The 14,545-nt window shown below is 37.5% G+C and overlaps 1 protein-coding gene and 1 pseudogene across 16 annotated transcripts in view; one reads left to right on the top strand and one right to left on the bottom strand.

The window, feature by feature from the left end:
• MTERF1 (mitochondrial transcription termination factor 1) overlaps nucleotides 1–14,545 on the bottom strand; it is a 602,843-nt gene that overhangs the window by 157,285 nt on the left and 431,013 nt on the right. The window lies entirely within an intron of this gene.
• LOC309666124 (cytochrome b5 pseudogene) lies at nucleotides 307–4,548 on the top strand (annotated as a pseudogene). Its single transcript has one exon. The product of its transcript is annotated as a cytochrome b5 pseudogene (transcript).

Genomic DNA, 14,545 nt, shown 5'->3' with positions numbered 1-14,545 from the left:
AAGATCCCACATGCCGCGGAGCAACTAGGCCCGTGAGCCACAATTACTGAGCCTGCGCGTCTGGAGCCTGTGCTCCGCAACAAGAGAGGCCGCGATAGTGAGAGGGAGGCCCGCGCACCGCGATGAAGAGTGGCCCCCGCTCGCCGCAACTAGAGAAAGCCCTCGCACGGAAACGAAGACCTAACACAGCCAAAAATAAATAAATAAACCCAGAGTTTAAAAAAAATCTTTAAAGAACAAACAAACAAACAAAAAGCATTAAGGGGGCCCAGGCGCGGAGCCGGGCCGCAGGGAATGTCCCGGGGCAAGTTCGCGGAGACGCCGGCTGTACTCTGCCCGGCTCCGCTGCTCCCTTTAGGGCCCGAGGCTCGCCGCGCTCCGCAATGGCCGAGGAGGCCGACAAAGCCGTGAAGTACTACACCCTGGAAGAGATCCAGAAGCACAACCACAGCAAGAGCATCTGGCTGATCCTGCATTGCAAGGTGTACGATCTGAGCAAATGTTTGGAGGAGCACCCTGGTGGGGAAGAAGCCTTAAGGGAACAAGCTGGAGGTGATGCTACCGAAAACCTTGAGGATGTCGGACACTGTACGCATGCTCGAGAACTGTCCAAAACGTTCATCGCTGGGGAGCTGCATCCGGATGACAGGTCAAAGATAACCAAGCCTTCGGAAACTCTTATTACTACTATTGATTCTAATTCCAGCTGGTGGACCAACTGGGTGATCCCAGCTATCTCAGCACTGGTTGTAGCCCTGATGTATCACTTCTACACATCGGAACACTAAACACGTTCTCAGAAGCCAGTGGAAGAAAAGACTGCTTTGGTCCGGGGAGAGAGAAGCCACCGTTAACTGCTTCAACTGACAGAACCCTTCACCTGAAAATGATTTGAATACACCTGTTTTCCTTTCCTCCTACATTAGACACAAAACAAACCAAAAAGAACTGTTCTTTCTACTCCTGAACTTTTAGAGTGTGCCTTTTTATTCATCAGCTTTGTTTTGATGTTCCACCACTATGTCATTTGCTTATTGTGGGCACAATCTTTTAAAACATACCACCATGTCTGACTGTCTATTTGATATGTAATTGTCTTTAATGTTTGGAATCTTGATTATTTGGCGGTCATTTAATGTGCTAATCTTTCAGATCCAAGTTGTCTGTCTGATGTGAGCAGGGGCGTCCTTGGATCTCTTCTTGTGCTGCTTCATCTAATTGAATAATCAGGTATTGCATGTTTCTGGTGTAGTTTTTTTTTTTCCCAAGGAAATTAAGGCAGGCCCAGAAATAATAGCTTAAAGATTTCTAATAATTGTTCTACTTGCACAATCATATAGATGATAAAAAGAGAAAGTGGCCTGCAAGACCTAGAAAAGGTACTCCATCTTTTCTTTGATTAAAACCACCAGCAACATCAACAAAAGCCTGTGAACCATGAGAGAACATTACCACTGTCTCTCAGCTTAAACATGTCATTCTGAAGAGATTCTCAGTTATACAGGCTCTCAGGTTTTACAGACTCGTCCTTCAGAGCTGAAAACTGTTTAAATGCTCCTGTAAAGAAATGTTGATCCCCTAATTTGTAAAAACACACATTTGAAAGAGATTGTGGGACATTTGGAATCTGATTTTTGAAGAAATTTAGCTCTGGTGTTGGGCCATGAAGAACTCTGGTGTGGACTGATTCAGTCATCCCATATTTGTTTATTATTCTCTGCCCAGTGCTTTTTTCTTTAAATGTCAAAACTTGAGAGATGAATTTATAGACTTGAAGTACTTTGTAGTTAGCGATGATTGTCCATTGGCCTGCTAGCCAACTGATGAGCCATGGAGTTCTTCAGAAATAACTAAACACATTGGAAAGGAATTTGTTTAAATTACAGAGCATAGATTTTTATAATCAATGACATGTATCACCCTCTGCCTTTTTTGTCACTGGAAGTTAGAGCGAATGTATGAGGGCAGTGGGGCAGCTGTCTCTATCACATGGGAAAATACCTTGCAGAGGAATCCTTTGTTTAGCTTTTAATAAACATAAGCCTGGAACAAAAAAAAATTAAAAAAATTAAAAAAATCATTAAGGGACTAGTTACTACGATCAGGTTTATTTTAAACTTTTATAGGTCAAGATTTTCACTGAATAGTGCCTGTCTCTTCAAAATATTTATAGACTTTGTATCTTCTGTCTTATAGTGTTATCACTTTGTTTGGACTGATAATTTGAAATTAGAAACTTTGTTTTACATAGCTGTTTATGTTGTATATAGCTTGGGTTTCATATGTATGGACTGCGTAAATGATAAGAGATATATAAGTGATCATGAGACGTATGACTTAAGCCTACAGGGATATGTTACTTTTGTATCCAAATAAATGAGTTTGGGCTAAGAGGTCCAGTAAGTGACTAAAACTTAGTCTAATCTAAAATAGACAAGTTATAATTAATAATATCACTGGTAAAGCTGCTTGAATTAGGCATGTCTTGCTTCACAGTTATTTTACCACTGTGATATCTCAAACAGCAGACTCTATACGCCCATATTAGCAGAAAGTTTAGTGTTCGCTAGGGTTGCCCACGTTGAATATTTCTAAAAACCCTGGAGGAAAACTCTTATTTCCCACAATTCTCTCTCATTGTTGCTTGTCTTCATGGCCAGGCATCTTATTGTAGACAAATTCTACAACCATTCCAAAACTAGATTGTCTATCCAACGTTCCTGACTCTGCTTTGCTCATGGGCCTATCTTAATTTCCCCAACCCAGCTACTATCAAGCAGTAACATTTAAGGGACTCTAACAAGGAACGTGGGTATCACAAAATGGTCACAGCCAGCTCTCTCATTAATTCCCACCTGTTCCTGCATTGTGAAGATTGTTTACCTTCTGCACTCCTTTCCCTGGTCCAGCAAGTGCAACTCCAAATCCCAAATCCCTCGCTCAGTTTCAACTGATATCTTTATGGAGATATCTGATAGATTGAATTATTGGACCCAATTCTTCACCACTTCCTGTATCTACACCCTCTGCCTTATAGCTTTATATTCTCTCCTACTAAAGTCCCTGCCTCTTGACTTTGACTCGGACATGTGTTTTGCTTTGGGTTGTAGGATGTTAGCAGCTGCAATGCAAAAATTAGCTTGAAAAGTATTTATGTTGGGCTTCCCCCTTGTGCCTTTGCCATCACCATGAGAAGAATGTGTCCTGAAGAGCCCAATGGGACCAAGGAGGATGAAAGACATGAGGGAAAGACCCAGATTTGCAGATCTGCAATGTGAAGCAAAACCAACCCAGGTGACTCACAGATCTGTGAAAATAAAAAAACTTTTGTTTCAGTCACTGTGTTTTGAGGTTGTTTGTTATGTACCATTATTGTGGCAAAAGCTAATTTATACAAGATGTAACTCTTTCCATGGTAAAGTCAAATATTGACATCTTTGTGCAAAGCAGTTTGGCTACTTATGGCCCCTAGTGTCCCCATTCCAGAGTAGCATTTTGGCTTTACTTTTGCATAATCAAAATGCATGTTGGAATTCTTTCTCAAAATAAAAAGTTTTCCTATAAAAGTGAAGAAAACCAAAAACTACTTTTAAATGGCCACTTTTCCATCTCTGAAAAAAAAATTAAAAGTCTTGCTGAGCTCTATGCTCCAGATGAAAACCCAGATTTGTCAAAAAGGTTCAGAGAAGAAGTGGTATTGGTGATGATTCTGAAAGACTGGATAGGATTTGAGTTGACAGACAAGAGATGGGAATATATTTTAAGTAAGGAGTGAAATGCACGAAATGTGATGACTAGAAAGCATGAAACTCATTCAGAACCATTTAAAACATAATTTACTTTACAAACATTTATAAAAATAATTTTTAAAAAACTTAAATTGTAAAAAATGAAGGTAATCTATTATTGAACTCAAAGACCAATCAATACTAATAGAACTTCTTTAGGGTATTGAAGAAAGTACAAGTACAGTGAAGATTTGCCAAAAAAAAAAAAAAGAGCTATTTTCATTAGTATGTTGAAAACGTTAAGTAAACACATTCCAATGCCAATTCTATTTCTACTGTAATCTTATTGTCCCCAATTCTCCTAGAAATTCCATTGAGATTTGCTTTGATTTTTATCAGCATTGTGTATGTCATTATTTCTTGTTTCTCAGACTTAGCTTGAAGCATATTTGAATCACATGGGTTCAATATATTCCATCTACCATTTGTCTTTAGGCCCTAGTACCTTGGTTTGCATGTAGCAGGTGCTCAAAATAGCTTCTGTTATTATTTTTAATTAATAGTTATATTATTAGCAATAGCTAATCACATTGATTCATCATCTCAGTTGCTCTGTGAGGTGGGTACCACATTTAAGTCAATTTTTTTGGTTGAAGAAACTGAGGCATAAAGAGATTAAATGATTAAGAGATGAAGTACCAAGTCACACTGGGAGTAAGTGGCAACACCATGACTCAAGTTCAGATCTGCCTAACACCAACACCAAGCTATTTTGAGTTGAACTGATGCACATGGTTTGAAACACCATATGGAAACTACTGTATACAAGCCATGGCCAAATATCATTGCAATACAAAGAGATGTGTTATACATTATATAAATGTATATTTGTGAATGTATATATACAGGGTGATTTGCCTTTCTCACTTCCTGATGATAAAACTTGAAGAATAATTGTTTCTGTGACACATGAATTGCAAATGTATTTTTTTCATTTTGCAGACCCTGGAACGCTCATTTACCTCTCTTCAGCTTGGGAGTTACAATGCGTTCATAGCTAGCAACAGCGAGCTACTGCTGCCTTAAGACTCAGTGCTTAAAGAATCTCATAAAAAATTGAAATTCCCACCTTTATTCAAGCTTGTCAGGAAATCTCCCTATAGTCCTTTGTATTTGAAAATGCATTATAGTTTTTTTAAAGCATGTGGGAAATGGTTTTACATTTTTTCAGTTGCACATAAAATCACTTTATGAGCTGCCAAATGAAAACTGAGAAAGCTCAGTGAATGGGGATGCCTCCTTCAAAATCTCCTATGTGAATTGGAGGTGCCATGTTCTCTGCTTACATAGCTAATGTGGTTACTTTATCTCTTCATTTCACCCCTAACTAGAAATTAGGAATTCTTTAAGACATACCCATTAGTTAAAGTGAGACACAACCAGTGCTTACTAGCAGAAAGGAGACAATGAATATCTCTCCAAAAGCTATTCTCACACAGGAAGGGCTGAGAACTGAAACTGAGCTGTATTGGAACCAAGGTTTTTTATGCTATTAAAATTATTCTGGTATTAATCTAAACTAGACTATTTTAAGTTAAGATGTTTATTGTAATCCCCAGGACAACCACTAAGAAACTAACTCCAAAAATACAGCAAAATAGACAACAATGGCACACTAAAAAATATCTATTTGACACAAAAGAAAGCAGTGATAGATCAACCAAGGAATAAAAAAGATAAGACATAGAAAACAAATAGAAAATGGCAGCTCTAAATCCTACCTTGTCAGTAATTACATTAAATATAAATGGATTAAACATGTCAATTAGGGCTTCCCTGGTGGCACAGTGGTTGAGAATCTGCCTGCCAATGCAGGGGACACGGGTTCGAGCCCTGGTCTGGGAAGATCCCACATGCCGCAGAGCGACTAGGCCCGTGAGCCACAATTGCTGAGCCTGCGCGTCTAGAGCCTGTGCTCTGCAACAAGAGAGGCCGCGATAGTGAGAGGCCCGCACACCGCGATGAAGAGTGGCCCCCACTTGCCGCAACTAGAGAAAGCCCTTGCACAGAAACAAAGACCCAACACAGCCATATATAAATAAGTAAATAAATAAATAAAATAAAAAAAAAACATGTCAATTAAAAGCTAGAGGTAGGAGTGAAGTAAGTCAGAAAGAGAAAAAAAAATACCATATGCTAACACATATATATGGAATCTAGGGGAAAAAAATGGTTCTGAAGAACCTAGGGGCAGGACAGGAATAAAGATGCAGATGTAGAGAATGGACTTGAGGACATGGGGAGTGGGAAGGGTAAGCTGGGACGAAGTGAGAGAGTGGCATGGACATATATACACTACCAAATGTAAAATAGATAGCTAGTGGGAAGCAGCCGCATAGCACAGGGAGATCAGCTCAGTGCTTTGTGACCACCTAGAGGGGTGGGATAGGGAGGGTGGGAGGGAGACACAAGAACGAGGAGATATGGGGATATATGTATATGTATAACTGATTCACTTTGTTATAAAGCAGAAACTAACACACCATTGAAATGCAATTATACTCCAATAAAGATGTTAAAGAAAAAAAAAAAAAGCTAGAGGTAGAACAGATTTAAAAAAAATAATCCAACTGCTTGGTGCCTACAGAAGACACACTTTATACTCAAGGATACAAACAGATTGAAAGCAAAAAAGATGGAAAACTCAAGCCTAGTGAGTAGTGCACATCTTGTAGCTGTGTTCATGACTTAGCTTCCAGTGCACTTTGATTTTAAACAATATTTTTTAAAAATACAAGTAAATGTGAATACACTCCTGTGAAAATTCAAACATTACAGAGATAAATATAGATATCTCTATCCTTCATCTATCTATCTATCTATCTATCTATCTATCTATCTATCTATCTATCTATCATCTATGCTTATCAAGAAAGATAAAGTGAATATCCCCTCCATTCCCTATCCTCAATTTCACTCTACTTCTCAAAGGTTTAGTGAGGATCCTTCCAGACATTTTTAAAATTCTTGAACTATAAGTTTCCATTTAAATGTTTATTTTAGTATATCTTCAACTTCTTTTTTTTTTTCCTTTCTTTTTTTCACTTAACCACATGTTCTGGAGATATTTTCATATCAGCACATAGAGATCTGCCTGTATTTGTATTTTTAACTGCTACCTGGTAACACAGATATAATTTACTTAAAAATCCTTTTTTGAGGTGTATTTCATTTGTTTTAATCTCTTGCTTTCACAAATGATGCTGCAATGAACGTCTCTGGACATACACTTCTATACAAATGTGCAAGTTTTCTGTAGGATAGATAATCAAACGTCAAATTTCTGCGTTAGTAGGTTTGCATACACAGTCGTCCCTCAGTATCCATGGGGAATTTGTTCCAGGACCCGTCAGGATACCAAAATTTGTGGATGCTCAAGTCCCTTATAAAAAATGGCGTAGTATTTGAATATAACATAGGTGTATCCTCCCATATACTTTAAATCACCTCTAGTTTACTTATAACACCTAATACAATGTAAATGGTATGTAAATAGGTGTAAATACAATGTACATGCTATATAAATAGTTGCCAGTGTGGCAAAGTCAAATTTTGCTTTTTGGAATTTTCTGAAATTAAAAATTTTTTCCGCATATTTTCAGTTTGAGGTTGGTTGAATTTACAGATGCAGAATCTGTGAATACAGAGGGCTGACTGTACTTCCAAACTCTCCTCCAAATAGACTAGACTATCACCATTAATATGATAGGCAGAATATGCTCCCTCCCAAAGATGTCCACGTCCTAATTCTGAGAACCTGGGAATATGTTACCTTATCTGGCAAAAGGGACTTTGTAGATGTGACTAAGGTTAAAGACCTTGAGATGGGGAGATTATCCTGGATTATCTGATTGGGTCCAATCTAATCACATGAATCTTTAAAAGCAGAGAATCTTTCCCAGCTGTGGTCAGAGAGAGATGTGACCACACCAGAAGAATGATCAAAGAAAATGCAACATTGCTGTGTTTAAAGATAGAAGAAGGAGTCCAGGTATGCTGGTTTCCTCTAGAAGCGGGAAAAGGCAAGGAAATGGATCCTCCCCAGAGGCGCAAGAAAGGAATGCAGCCCCGGCTGACACCTTGATCTTAGCCCAGTGAGACTCTTATTGAACTTCTAACCAACATAAGATAATAAATTTGTGTTGTTTTAAGCAACTAAGTTTGTGGCAATTTGTAACTGCAGCAATAGAAAAAATATGTAATTTAAGAGAACATCCATTCCTTGAAATCCTCAACGTTAGGTATTTATCATTGTTTTTAACTTCTGCAAGTCTGATAATCAAAGATGGTGAGCCACTACTGGTTTCATTTGAATTTCCCTGATTCCTGATGAGGCTCAGCTTCTTTTCATAAATTCTTAACCTTTTGAATTTCTTTTGTGACTTGGCAGAGACTAACCTAGTATCATTCTTCTTTTGGATTGTTTGGCATTTCTTATTGATTGGTAGAGTCTCTTTTATATTTTTACATTCTGATATTAGTATTTTATAGCCTTTGCTTGTTACATGTGTGCCAAATATTGTTTCCCAATTTGTCACTTTTCATTTTATAATACTTTCTTGCCACTCATTCTACTTGATCGGAGTTGCTTGACCTGCCTCACAATTTCCTAGCTCATCACTCAGTGCTGTCTGTGGGTAAACACTGCCTGCATGCCATACACTAGTTATTGAAATGGGAACCATCTGTGCTGGTGGACTCTCCCAAGGCTGAATAGATCAAAATACTGCCTAACTCTGTGGAGGAGAATTTTGCTTGTCTGTTTGTTTGTTTATTTGTTCATTTGTCTGTTAATGGAAAGGTAGAACATAATGGTGAAGGTTGCTCTTAAGGAAAGAATCCACAAATCCTATAAAATCAATTAACTAAAGTTGACAGATTGATTCAGATGATACACTTTTTTCCCTTCAGATACTACATGACCTATTGTACTGAACAGTTGAGCACTTGGCCAACATGTGTTTAAAGCCAGCCCTATTCTGTTCTCACTCTATTCTGTTCTCACTAAATCAAAACTTTGAAAAGGAAATGTCTTGGGAACCTAGGAGAGTCAGTTACATTTAAAACACAATACATGACTAAAAAGATTAAAAACTAAAGCTAATATTTACTGATGGATTACTATGTGCTAAGCTTCTCACTGAATCCTCACGGCAATTCCATAAGAGGGGTATAGTTATCCAGTTATATAGATGAGAGAACTAAGGCTCAGAGAGGCAAGCAACTTGCCCAAGATGGCATTAAATGATAGAACCTGAACTTGAACCAGACCTGACTCAAAAGTCTTAACCACTATAACTATGCCAGAAATCACATCTGATATCAGACGTCACATCTGAGTCTTAACTAACCTACAATAAAAACTTTCCAGTAATCTGAATTAGTAAAACATTCTGAATTACACTTTGTTTAATTACTCTTGAGGATATACACAGAAATGAGGAACCAGGCTATAGTGTCCAGTAGAAGAGGATTTTAAAAAAATACTTGATTGAATAGACAGCAGTGACTTATCATTAGTCACTGGCTTATCAGTTGATTACCTGTTGATGGATGTTTCTGAAATAGTGAAGGGTGCTTGAAAAGTAGCTTTCCCCTTTCCTCTGCAATCTTATTTACCCTATAATTTGCAAAGTAAATCCTTTATTCAGAGGTAATAAATACAGAAACTTCATTATAGCTCCTATCTTATTTATCTCAAATGCAGGATTTGTGGAATCCAAGCTAATGAGTTTAACTGTTAGGTCTTGCATTCCTGATTCCTGGTTTCTCTTTGACGGACCTACTGGGGGGTGGCAGTGGGGGGTGATGGGGAGAAGGCAGTCAGCGGCAAGTGTGACAGACAGAGTTCACTGACTGCTTTCTGGAGAGAAAAATCCATTCGGGGGACATTTACCGCCCGTTCAGAAGCTGTCAGAAAGCCTGGGGCTGGCCTTACCCTCCAATCCTCCTGCCCTGAGGGGGCTCCAGGACAAGCTCACACAGAGCCACCTCAGCACTCACCCTGGCCTGTACATTCCCTTCACTTATCTCACAAAATCTAAGAGTCTCTGCTCCCAGAAAAGGTTGAATCAGCCTCTTCAGTAAAAATTCCTTCCCCGGTATCTTTCCAGAAGAAATTAACTACTTTGTTGCCAAGAAAGACCTATGCCACATTTTGACAAAATAATGGAAAAATGTGCCTCTGTGTGTGTGTGTGTGTGTGTGTGTGTGTCTTTGTTCTTTTAAATCTTGAAAAGGGCACCTGATTAGAGGTGAGATAGGACTCCTGGTTTGCTGTTTGTTTTTTATACCATTTTCTGTAGTCCCAACCTTTGCATTTTTCAATTACAATAATAACCCACTTCCTAACGTTATTGTTATTAAAGATGTCCAGTGTGTAGTAGATACTGGTTGTTTAGTAGAAGTCCTCCCTGTGGGGAACCACTGGCCCCCAGTCTGAGCCCACACTTGTGCTCCCACTGCTCCCAGAGATGGAATCAGGAGCTTCACCTGCCGCTGAGAATGAGCCCTGGCCCCCGACCCAAGTCATTGCTTCAGGAAAAGGCTTGATACCTAACGGGAGTGGGACGGAAATGTCAGAGTCCTAGCTGTGGTTCCTGCGGGACGTGGCAGGAAATTCTGTCTCTTACTCTTGCAGGTCATTATTCTACTAGGAAAATCTGAAGTCAGATTACCAGTGGTGATATTTTTGAGCTGCATGAGGGAGGTGGCTGTCTGGGATGAAAAAGAATGAGGACGAAACATGGAGGGAGGCAGAATCAGTGGGAGACGATGAGAACGTTGCCTGAGCCCCCAGATCCAGCTAACTCTTGGGCTAACTGTACCTGTGGGTTCCCAGTGATGGGAGCCAAACAATTCCTTCTGGCTTATGCTAGTTCCTCCTCATTCTGTCACTTTTAACTAAGGAGTCCGAGTAAAGCTTTCTTCCATGTATATTCAAATACCTATTTCTCCCTTCCCCGCTTTTACAAAGTAGGATCAGCCTACACATCTTTACAATTTGCTTTTTCACTTAATGCGTCCTTGACCCTTTTCCAGGTGGTATATATAGAGCAACTTCATTCTTCTGAGAACAGCAGAGCATGCCATACGAATGCATCATCCCTCTATTTATTTTTACACTATTCATTGGTGAGTGGACATTTTGTTGGTTTCTCAGTTTTTGATATTCAACCCAGCCTGCAATGTATGTCTTAATAAAAATATCTTTAGGCACTTGGGTAGGTATTTTTATAAGATAAATTCATGGAAATGGCATTTCTGGGTCAATCATTTCATGGAATTTTTCATAGAAATTACCAAATTGCCCTCCAGGAAAGTTGTGTCAATACTAGGCTCACAGCAACAGCATACATGAAAGGGGCCCTTTTTCCACACCCTCACCAAGTTGTGGGGTATTATTACTCTTTTTAAATTTTTGGCAGTCTCTGACGTAAATATATATCTCATTTTTTCAGATATGATCTCTAAATGTTAGTGGGTAGAGACTCTTTCCTTCTGCTTAATGGTTATTTGTGTTTATCTGGGACACACTTGTATGTACCCCTTGCCTATTTTCTGCTGGGGTCTTCATGTTTTCCCTGGATCCGTGACAACCCATCATATATTAAGTGTATCAATCAAGCTCTTAATATAGCTTGCCACTTTTTGCTAATTTGTCTCATTTTTTAAAATTCTAATTTATGATGTCTTCTGTCAGGCAAAATTTTTAATTTTCACATAGCTAAATATATAAATATTTTCCTTTTTTTATTCATTAAAAAAACTCTCAATAATGTTGTGAATCTACTCCTAACACTTATTCCCAAATATTTTAATAGCCACCTATAATGAATTCAATTTTGTTGGATAGAAGATTGTGTGCTAACACTTTCAGGCTACTAGATGTAATTAGTAATAATTTTGTGAGGAAATTACTATATGTCTCTTTTAAAACTCTTCTATTTCAATGTATGTGGTGATTTTTCACTCTGAAAAATTTGTTTGTAGCCCACCTTTCAATTAAGTAATGATGAGTAAGAGTTGAGATGAGGGCTAAGGGGTTGGGTTCTAGCCCATCTTTGCCACCATCTTGGTGAATGACCTTGGGTGAATCATGTCAGCCCTCAGGTTTCATGTTCTGCATCTTGAAAGGACAGGGTTGGATGAAATAAGCTTTGAAAACCTTTCTAGCACCAAACTTTCAAGAGTCTATTAATTCTTTGCTCGTATCTTTATTTAAATCTTGTACTAAGTGATAAATCATTTTCTAATACACAGTAAGTAGTATTCCATAGTTTTTTCTAAGAGTTTTTTTTTGGGAGGGTGTATAGGAAGGAAATTATATTTATTAAGTGCCTATCAGGTCCTAGGCACTGTACATATATTGTTTTATTTAGTTTCCACAACAAACTTTCGAGATGGAAGATGTAATCCCATTTTACAAATGAGGAAAGTATAGTCCACTGAGGTTAAATGATGGAACAACTGGGTAGCCTTATGCAAAAATGAAATAAAATACACCTTGACTCTTAACTGATATCACACATAAAATTTAACTCAACATGGCTCATAGTCCTAAATGTCAGAGCTAAAACTATAAAACTTCTAGAAGAAAACACAGGAGAAAATCTTAGTGACCTTGAATTTGGTAAAGACTTTAAAACATGACACTGAAAGCACAACCCCAAAAGAAAAAAGTCAGTAAATGAGACTGTATCAAAAGTTAAAAGTTTTGCTCTTCAAACAACATTGTTATGAAAGCCACAGCCTAGGAGAAAATATTTACAAGATATATATCTGACAAAGGAATTGTGTCTAAGCTATATAAAGAACTCATGACTAATTAACAAGATAAGCAACCCAGTGAAAATTGGTAAAATTTGAACACACTTCACTAAAGAAGAAATACTGATGCCAAATAAAAACATGAAAAGAAGTTCAACATCATTATCCATCAGGGGAATGCAAATCAAAACCACAATGAGATATCACTTCACACGCATTAGAAGAGTTAAAACTGAAAGAAGCTGACTGTACCAAGTACTGGGGAGGATAAGAAGGAGCCAGAAATCTCATACACTGCTGGTGGAAATGAGAAAGGGTACAACTGCTTTGGAAAACTGGCAGTTTCTTAAAAATTTAAATGTACACTTAACTACAACTCAAGGGAAAAGAAATCATATGTTTATACAAAGATTTGTACATAAATGTTCATAGCAGCTTTATGAATAAAAATTAAAAACTGGAAACATCTCAAATGAGCATCAACAGGTAAATGGATAAACAAACTCTGGTATATCCATAAAAGGCAATTAAATAAATAAATAGAAATATCTGGAATAAGTAGAATAAAAAGGGATAAATAATAATAAAAAAGAATAAAATACTGATACATACAACAACACAGATGAATCTCAGAATAATTAGGCTGAGTGAAAGAAGCCAGACAAAAGAGAGTAGATATGGAATGACTCCATTTATATAAAATCTTGTAACAGAATCTATTGTGGCAGAAAGCAAATTCGTGGTTGTCTGGGGAGGGACGAATTACAGAGGGGAATGAGGAAACTTTTGGGAGTGACAGATGTATTCACAATACTGATTGTGGTGATGATTTCATGGATGTTTACATCCAACAAACATTAAATTGTATACTTAAATATATGCAGCTTTATTTAGGTCTACTTTATCCACAATAAACTTGTAAAATGGATATATTCAGAGAGAATTTCTCTGATGCATCGTAACAGATAAATGTATTAAAAATGAAGACAACTAACATCAACTGCTTTTAAATCACAGATTTTGCCAAGTTTCCAGCCTTTTTTTTTTTTAAGTTTTTAATGGACAGCTTAGTTACTTATGTACACTTCTTAGATAATCATGGCCTGTATATACCAGTGTTCTCATGTCATATAGCCCTTGTCTTAAAATTTTTGATTAACCCCAGAATGACTTTTGCTGCTGTCACCCAAAGTGGTGAGAAATTAATTTCTTAGGCATAGAGAGGAATGTTGGGTGGGTGGGATCTTTTTTTTTTAATCTAGAAAATAAAAAGCGTTCTTAGGAGTATTTGCCTAAGATGTGATCTTAGAATAATTTCACTCTGGTATTGTTTGCAAAAAAAAGTGTTTTCATTTTCTTAAAAAATGAAACTTCTTACCTTTGATAATCAGATTTTTAAAACATAAACATAACCTCTCCCATCCTGTTCTTGAACTGATGATTTGTAAGCAAACATCTCATAATCTTTAAGTTCAAATGAGAGCCGCCTCAAGGCAGTCATGCATGAGGACACATGTATTGTGTCTTCCACTGGTACTGCCCTTTCTCCAAACATTTTCAAAATTTCTCTTTGGTAGAGCGTCTCTGAGCCAAAAGAAAAACTGGTCTCTTCATTATAGTTACAAATCATCCAAAATATTATTACAAAGTTTTATAACCCACTCTATCTACCAGGCCTGGTTCCACATCATTTCAGACTATTTCCAAAAATTCTCCCAAATTAATTCCCCCAAACAAAAATTTGCAACAACATTTTGAAAAACTTCTACTCTTACTTGACTAGTAGGTTGCTTCACCAATACCCTGATGCAGGGACATGTCTTTTTATTTTCAACAATAAAGAAACAGGGCATTTTACCTTTCACATTTAAAACTGTCATTAATACGTTAGTTTTTCATGGAGGAACCAAGACTTAAAATACATATACAATAATATAATGTTAATAAAAATAGAAGCTAGCTACACACTAAGGTCATTTTAGTTAACT

The sequence above is a fragment of the Balaenoptera physalus genome, assembly GCF_965194825.1.
Source record: "Balaenoptera physalus genome assembly, chromosome: 8".
Taxonomy (NCBI): Eukaryota; Metazoa; Chordata; class Mammalia; order Artiodactyla; family Balaenopteridae; genus Balaenoptera; species Balaenoptera physalus.
Note: the sequence above shows the minus strand (reverse complement) of the source record. Positions and strands in the feature narration are given on the sequence as shown.